This window comes from Toxotes jaculatrix, chromosome 11 (genome assembly GCF_017976425.1).
Source record: "Toxotes jaculatrix isolate fToxJac2 chromosome 11, fToxJac2.pri, whole genome shotgun sequence".
In the NCBI taxonomy this organism is placed as follows: domain Eukaryota; kingdom Metazoa; phylum Chordata; class Actinopteri; family Toxotidae; genus Toxotes; species Toxotes jaculatrix.
This window is the reverse complement of record NC_054404.1, coordinates 1,337,092-1,344,565: the sequence shown is the minus strand read 5'-3', so window position 1 is coordinate 1,344,565 and position 7,474 is coordinate 1,337,092.

Sequence of the window (7,474 nt, the reverse complement as noted above, 5' to 3'; positions counted from 1 at the left end):
CAGCATATTCCTGTCTCAGTTTGTCGACCTCCTCTTTCAGGCTACTCAGATCCTTCTTCAGGTTTTCATTGACTTTGATGACATCCTCCGAACCTTTTATCTCCTTGCTCAGTTTGGTGGACATGGCACAGGTAACTAGAATGTAAAAACAGGAAGGTGGAAGGAGGAATTTGTTGCAAGTTTATCTGGGTCTCTGAGAGTGAGATGTTCGGACGTATATAAATCTCATATGATGTATATTTATTTATAGAAATTAGTTTTAGATTGCAATCTAAAGGAGGTAAAGAAAAGAGATCCAGTGAGATTTCAGGGTGTTGATAGGAATATGTTTGAACTATGGACAGAACCAGTTACTGCTGCTACTACTTAATGCACAGACATGAGATCGATGTCATCTTCACTTCTCGCTCTCAGAGAGAAAATAAATCGGTGCATTTTCCCTAAATGTTCAACTATTCTTTGCTTACGTGGCGTGAATGTTGGGTTTGTACTCACAGTGGATACGGAGGCCCGTGATTACCAACAAGATCCCCCAGCACACTGCTACTGGTAAAAAGAACTTAGGGATGGATGGGGTCTTCTTATCTGATGGGAACATAAGGCTTCATTTGAATCAAATTGCTGAATCAAATTAAGTCAGTACATTATGTTCATAACGTACCTGAAGTAGCTGGAATTTTATTCACGGTGCACACTGCTGAATTAACATAATCTCCTTCCTCTTCTTCAAGTTCCTCTGAAACAGAACAGATCAAACACAAAAATGCCTGAACTGAAATTTTAGATGTTTAAAAAGTATTTTCTTGTTTGTATTGAAGCAACAGCAACAGCGTCGTGCAATGTGGGAAAAAAAAACAATGACGACCCTTTGTCCGAGTAATTACACTTCTGTACGTTTACTGTGTATGCAACCAACCAGCCAGTACATTTCAAGAGAAACTTAATGTCACTTGGATTATGCATTTTAATCAACATAATAAGGAAAATATGTGCAGATTCACCAAATGCTGATTCAGAATATACCTGCAAAGTGCTCACTGAAAAAATGTTTTTCTTTATTTACAAAATCTCCCCCTGACAAGCAACGCACCATGAAGGTTTTCTGTTCAGTGAGGGGGTTAAAGCACATGGTTAAGGTTTGGGGACGAGCATGGTTGGAGGTATACATTAAAAAAAAGTCTGTGTTCACTGCATGAGACCCTGCGTGTTTCGATTTTCAGTGTTTAGCTACAACCATGATTTTTACCTCCTCAGTGTAAGTTGCCTAAACCTAACCAGATCATAGTCTCCTGCAGCCAGCATCCACCCCAAGCCGCACCTTTAGACCTCAGTCAGTACAACAACATTATCCAGCTGAAATATCACTTTTGAGAAACAGGGATGGATGAAAGGATGACAACGTCGTAAATGACTGAGTGGAATTAAATCTTACCTGCAGACATGTAAACATTGGGGTTGGAAGTCGACGCTCTGTATTCTGCCTTCATCTTGCACAAAGCAGACAGTACATCAGCAGTCTCAAATGAGGTCAGTGGGCTAATGTTTCATTCTCTTCCTCAGATGGGAGGTGGTCTGCTGTGTCTGATGGTAAATTGTACTTCTGCTTTTAGGTTGTGAGGTTGTGAGTTAAGCGTCAGCTGGGGCCTCGAGCATAACCTTCACGTACTGGGTGCAGCCTCAGTCTCTTCTGTTTTAAAAGGTCTTCAGTTCTGCCTTGAAACTGTGACAGTTTCTCGAGCTTTTCTTTTAATTACTTTTTTTCGTCAGTTACTGCCATGTTGGTGTGTCAATATCACCAGCCTCGGTCCTTTGAAGTTCCTCTGTGAAACACACTGCCTTAAACTTCCTTAGTAAATTTCCTTCTTGCCCCTTGGTTGGTGCACTGGTACTAACCCGCGGTTAGCAGATTATGTGTAACTAATTAGTGAGGTTGTAACTGAGTGAACACACCAAGACAGACAGACAGAGATAGTACATAACCAATCCTTGACCATTTGTCATAACCACTGTGTTTACCTGAACTACTTTTTTTTAAATAGTATTTGTTGTACTCCAGGTATCGCAGCTGTCACACTCCGAAACCTGAAATAAACTTATTAATGCATGCAATTAATATTTAACAATGCATATGCATGTACACTACCCTGCACAGATACATTAGAAAGATGAGATGGTGTGGTGTGTGTCCGTTGTCACATCCATCATAAATGAGCTGCAAACCTGTTTGCAATATGTTGCATAACACAAAAAAATGTCGGCAAAACAGCTTTGAACCATGTTGGAAAGGAGTGTGCTGAAACACAGACTGCTGCAAGACGCTCCTCCGAAACGCTGAAACACTTCCAGCGTACATCGAAACCACGATGAAGCTGGGGCACAACTGTAATGTGGCACAGCTGAATCCAGCGGACACAGGCGGTGAGAACGTGAACGCTTTGATTTGTTCCATCTCACAAGTGCAGCATAACCAAGAGAAGAGTCACAGAGCTGTCAGTCACAGCCTGGCCACGGCCACATAGACGTCCAGTCAGGCAGAATAAGTGAAAACACCTGTGTGGGTGAACCTTGCGTGTATAGGAGCTCTAACACAGATTCATGCACAGACAAACTTAAACACTTCCACACATACTGTGGAATCACTAATGCATGAGGACACAACAGCACAAACACACACGCTCTCACACAGAGGGCTTTAATGTGCCGTTGGCTGGGTGTGGTGCCCCGGCAGAGTTCATGAATTAACTGAACTCTTGAACTGTACTCTGGTATGTGGCAGACAGTCAGTCAGACAACCAGTCAGTCAAACTGCGCAGGCAAAATCTGTCTTAACAAGTCGGCTACTGAGTCCTAAAGTCTTATTTTAAAGGACGAAGAGTAAACATTTCAGCAGGCATCAGCTGATCTGCAGCATGAAAGAGTGAGAGTCCTCCGGCCCAGGACCAAGTCACTGACATGTGTCATTGGGTCGGTCCATCAGTCAGTCAGTTGTTCAGTATGTTATATAATCAATCAGTAAGACAACCAGTAAATCTTCACTGTCTCCCTTCATATATCTGTCCTGCTGCCACATCCCTTTCTTTTCTTTGTCCCTTCTCTTCTCCCAGAAGTCGTGTGAAGCCTGATAAAACGCGGCTTCAGAGACGCTTAGACCCTGCCCACGTTCACATCTCGGCAGTGTCGGAGAGTCTGTAGTAAGAATCAGGGACGAAGCAAGCCCAGAGTCCACTGTCAGAAAGGGTGTCTCAGATGCTGTTAGACAATTCAGGAAGCAGTTCTGTGGAGCACAGTGAGGCCTTCAGCTTCATGAAATAATGTCAAAAACACACTGTCTTTGTGGTTGAAATGAAAAAGTGTGTACCTACAGGTGAGGGTCAGTGAAGAAAGTGTGAATTGAACTGTTTAGCAGACAACACAGTCCATGTAAACATGTTCCAGCCGACTAAAAGCAGGCAAACATTTGCTTTATTGATCACTGCAGGAAAAAGGTCCAGGAGAATCCAGGAAGGTCAGAGGTCATGGTCAGCCTCAGGGGAGTCAGTCTTGGTCAAGGACACTGCAGCAGGGCAGACAGGGATTTGAACTTGTGACCCTGAGGCTGAAGGTTGAGACTCTGCACTCACATAAACATGAAGGTGAACTCCTAGTTGTCCAAAGTGAACGCAGGGCTTGTCTTCCTGCGTCTGGCCTTGTTTCTGTCTGTCTGCCTGTCTGTCTGTCTCCATGTCTGTCTCTCTGAACAACTCTGAACTCTGCAGGCGGTTTTTAGCTCCTCGAGGCTGACGGCTGGAATGCTGACATAACAGATGTTGTCTGACAAAGCCAATAATTATCTGCTGTACGGCTGTATGTCCGTACCCGCTCTTCCTCCTCCCCTCCTCCCTCTCCACATCCTCCTCCGCCTCCTCCTCATCTTCACCATGTACGTTTCCTCCAGCTGGTCAGCTGCGACTCCACACACACTTTACCCCTGCATGTGAAAACTACATTTATCTTTTACCTTATCTCCCAACTAAAGCTTTTTAATATTACCTCCAGAAAACACCACGTTCTCTCACTTCCCTTTGGTGGGATCGGATCCTACAGGTCCACACTGTCCCCAGCAGGGTCGAACGATCAGCTCCGATCAGCTTCGGTTCAGATCAGCTGTTTCAGGAGGATTTGTGAATAAAGTTTGCTGTGCCACTTTCTGATGTGACCAGACACTAGAGGGGCCGGCTGACTCCATCAGAAGTGCTGGTTGGATGGTTGAGTAGGACGGTTGAGGGTTTCTGCTTATCTCTGTAGTGCTTTCTGCATTTTGGCGTCTCCCTCCTCTCTATGATGGCCGGCTGTTCACTGCTCCTTTAAGTGAGACGACACGTTACTGATCGAGTATAAACCCCATTACCTGGAGCCACCCGAGCTTTACTGTCTTTGTTTTTACCGGAGTAAATCATGACCTGCTTGGTGTAAGCAAACCCTCACGGTGGTGTTAGTTTGTTGTACAAACATAACTGTGAGAAAATCAAGCATCTTTTAACATGGATATTTGCCTGTTTGATGTTCAGCAGACTCATCAGCGCCATTCGATGTCTCTCCTTCATTTTCCTGTGTTCACATTGTCATCAACCCGGAAAAAAAAATGTTCCCTCACAAGCTTGTTTCTCAAAAGCTTGTTATAAATAAACCTGACCTGACTTTGTTTGTTGAGGTGGGCGGATCGCTGTAACGCACCACTGGCCCGGGCCAGTTGGTTAATTTTTCTCTAAAGACCGCTCTTTTACCTCATTATAATAATTAAGTGCTCTCCCAATGACCTGAAACAGGCATTTAGAGAAATCATTATTGATGTGTATCTTTTGTTCTCAACCAGAACACAAACGACACGAGTCCATCGAGTTGAGGAGGTCAGGTACAGGCGATCTGCGAGGAGTTATATGACAAATGGAAAATGCTGCCAAATGATCCCTGACAACAAGACGAATCCGTCTCTGAACTGAAAAGGATTATTTCATGCTCCAGATCCACTCAGCTCTCTCTCTCTCTCTTTTTTTTTTAAACCAAACACCATATTTTGAATCTGAGTTTTGTTTTTGTTTTTTTTCCCAGTGAATATTAATCTTGACACTCTGCTGCACTAATGACCAGTTGATTGCTGCTGTGATTGGCAGCTGCTGCTGCAGATAAGACAAAATTACACCTCAGTGCCACAAGGTAGGCGAACATAAACAGGAAGATCCATAAAGAATATTGCTGCTTTCAGGTGACCCCCTGTTATGATCAGTCTCGTGGGGGCTGTTTTGGATTATCTTGGGCTTCCTTCTTCTTCCTTATTATCTTGGGTTTCTTGAGTATGTTCCGTTCTGTTTCCTGTTTAGATTGAAATCCTGTTTAGTAGGAACCCATTCCAGGTTTGGTAATTCCTGGTTTATGTTGTAGTTACGTTACTGTTGTTTTGCTTCTTGAGTGTTCAGTTCAGTATGTCCTGTTTTGATGGAAGTCTTGTTACTTGTGTTTCTGTTCCTGGTTTGGTTCTGCATTTCCTGTTTTATTTTGTAGTCCTGGTCCTTTTGTATTTGTTCTTAGTTCAGGTCCTGTCTTTGTCTTGATTCCTGCCTTTGCTGACTATCTGCCCCGCCCTTATGTGATTCACCTGTTGTCTATCACCCCTGTGTATGTGAGCCTCGTTGCTGCCCTGGCCCTTTGACGGTTCGTCTGTCCTCGTCCTGGAGTCTGGGTTCATCCATCGTCGTGTCCTTTTGGTTGAAAGTTGACGCTGAAAGGACACGTTTAGTTGGCTGCTGCATCAGATTAGGTGATCGTGGTGCCTTAAATTTCAGATGGGAATTATTTCTTTTCAGTGTCACTGAAGTCAACAACCATGTCGTCCAAAGCATCAGGACGTAGGCTGTAGATGGTGCCACGTTTGGCAAGAAAGAATCTGACGCGCTAGCCTCATCACCGCAGACACAGATTCACTTGTCTTACACTGTAAGCTAACGCGTGTACAAAATGGGATGTTTTCATACGGTGAACTTAAATGTAGAACTGTCAGGGTTAAATCTTGGGTTAAAACTGGATTAAAAGAGACAGAAAACTTTCAAAAGTGCAGCCATCAGCTAAATATTGGTTACACTGGATGGACCAGTTTAATCAAACAGAGACAGTGAGCATGTCAGGCAGAGTTTTTCTGCTGACTCAGGATGGATGAACTGCTGGTGATACTCCACAGCTGCCAGAATCTAACTTCAGTCCCTTCTTATTCCTGAAGTCACACAATGGAGCCCCAACGGTCGCTGAAACTGACTCAGCACATAAATGGCAACGTAAACTTTCAATTACAAGTACGAAAAAGAAAAACCACCAAGATTGCAGCGTTGTGGTTTTTCCTGTGACAGAAGAAGCGATTAAAATAAACTTAAAGAAAACACAAGTGGGAGGTAAAATATCTGGACTCACACACACCAGCTGACTGGCTGAGGAGCCGGTGCTGGCCACCGAGCTCTTTATCCAAGTCACCATCTGACCCCGTTTTCCCCCTCATTTTGCAAATCGGTGTCCTTATCATGCCCAAGACCAGCCTTTGAACCAGAAAACACACAAATAAGAGGAGGAGGAGGAGGGTGAGGAGGCAGAGAGGCTGAACTTGTGCAGTGGAAAGATTTTTATAGCTCAGAGGAAAAGAAAAAATAGATTTCATGGGACGGATAAAGAGACGCAGCAGATGTACAACATGAATCACAGCCTGTTTCAAAATGTTTTCTTTCCACTTCGCGCTTGTGCTCATCAGTCATTCACAAACTCTCACACCAAGAAATGCAGAGTGACAGTGAGCACATTTTCAAAGAAAAGCAACGCTAATGAATTTCAGTCGGAGTTATGTCTTCCAGTTTGATCTAATTTTGTCACACAAATGAAATCTGCCTTCACAGATTCACAAACGAGAGGAGAAAAAAAATCTTTTTGAACAGGACGATGAAAGGGCACCCTCTTCCCGGCCTCATCACTGTAATCTCAGGACCCCCCCTCTTTATCCATGACCTCGGTTTGACCCAGGGCAAAATGAATTGTGACAGAGGGTGATCAGCAAATGAATAAGGAGATAAAGAGAGGACTTGTTGGTAACTATGACTGTGACCACGTTTTTTTAGAGCATAACCACAGTCGTTCCTTAACATTAACCACGTGTTTATTACTGTAACCATGACGAGGCAGGTTCCTTTTAAAGTCGTCATTTTAATCGGAATGTTTCCTCAACCTCTCCCTAACCTTTCGGTTTTGTGCCTAAACCAAACCAAACGTTAACCACAGAGACGTCACCTCAAAAAACACATTTACTTTTCAACAGTGATGTGTGACGGTCAGAGAAGCCGTAGACACTGCGCGATGTGGACCACTTTTTATAAACTTCATGAGTTCTAATGACTGTTTCTTCGACTGTTTTACCTCCATGTGCAGTCTGTTAAAATTTTCTCCAGCTGTGTGCTCACTGCAT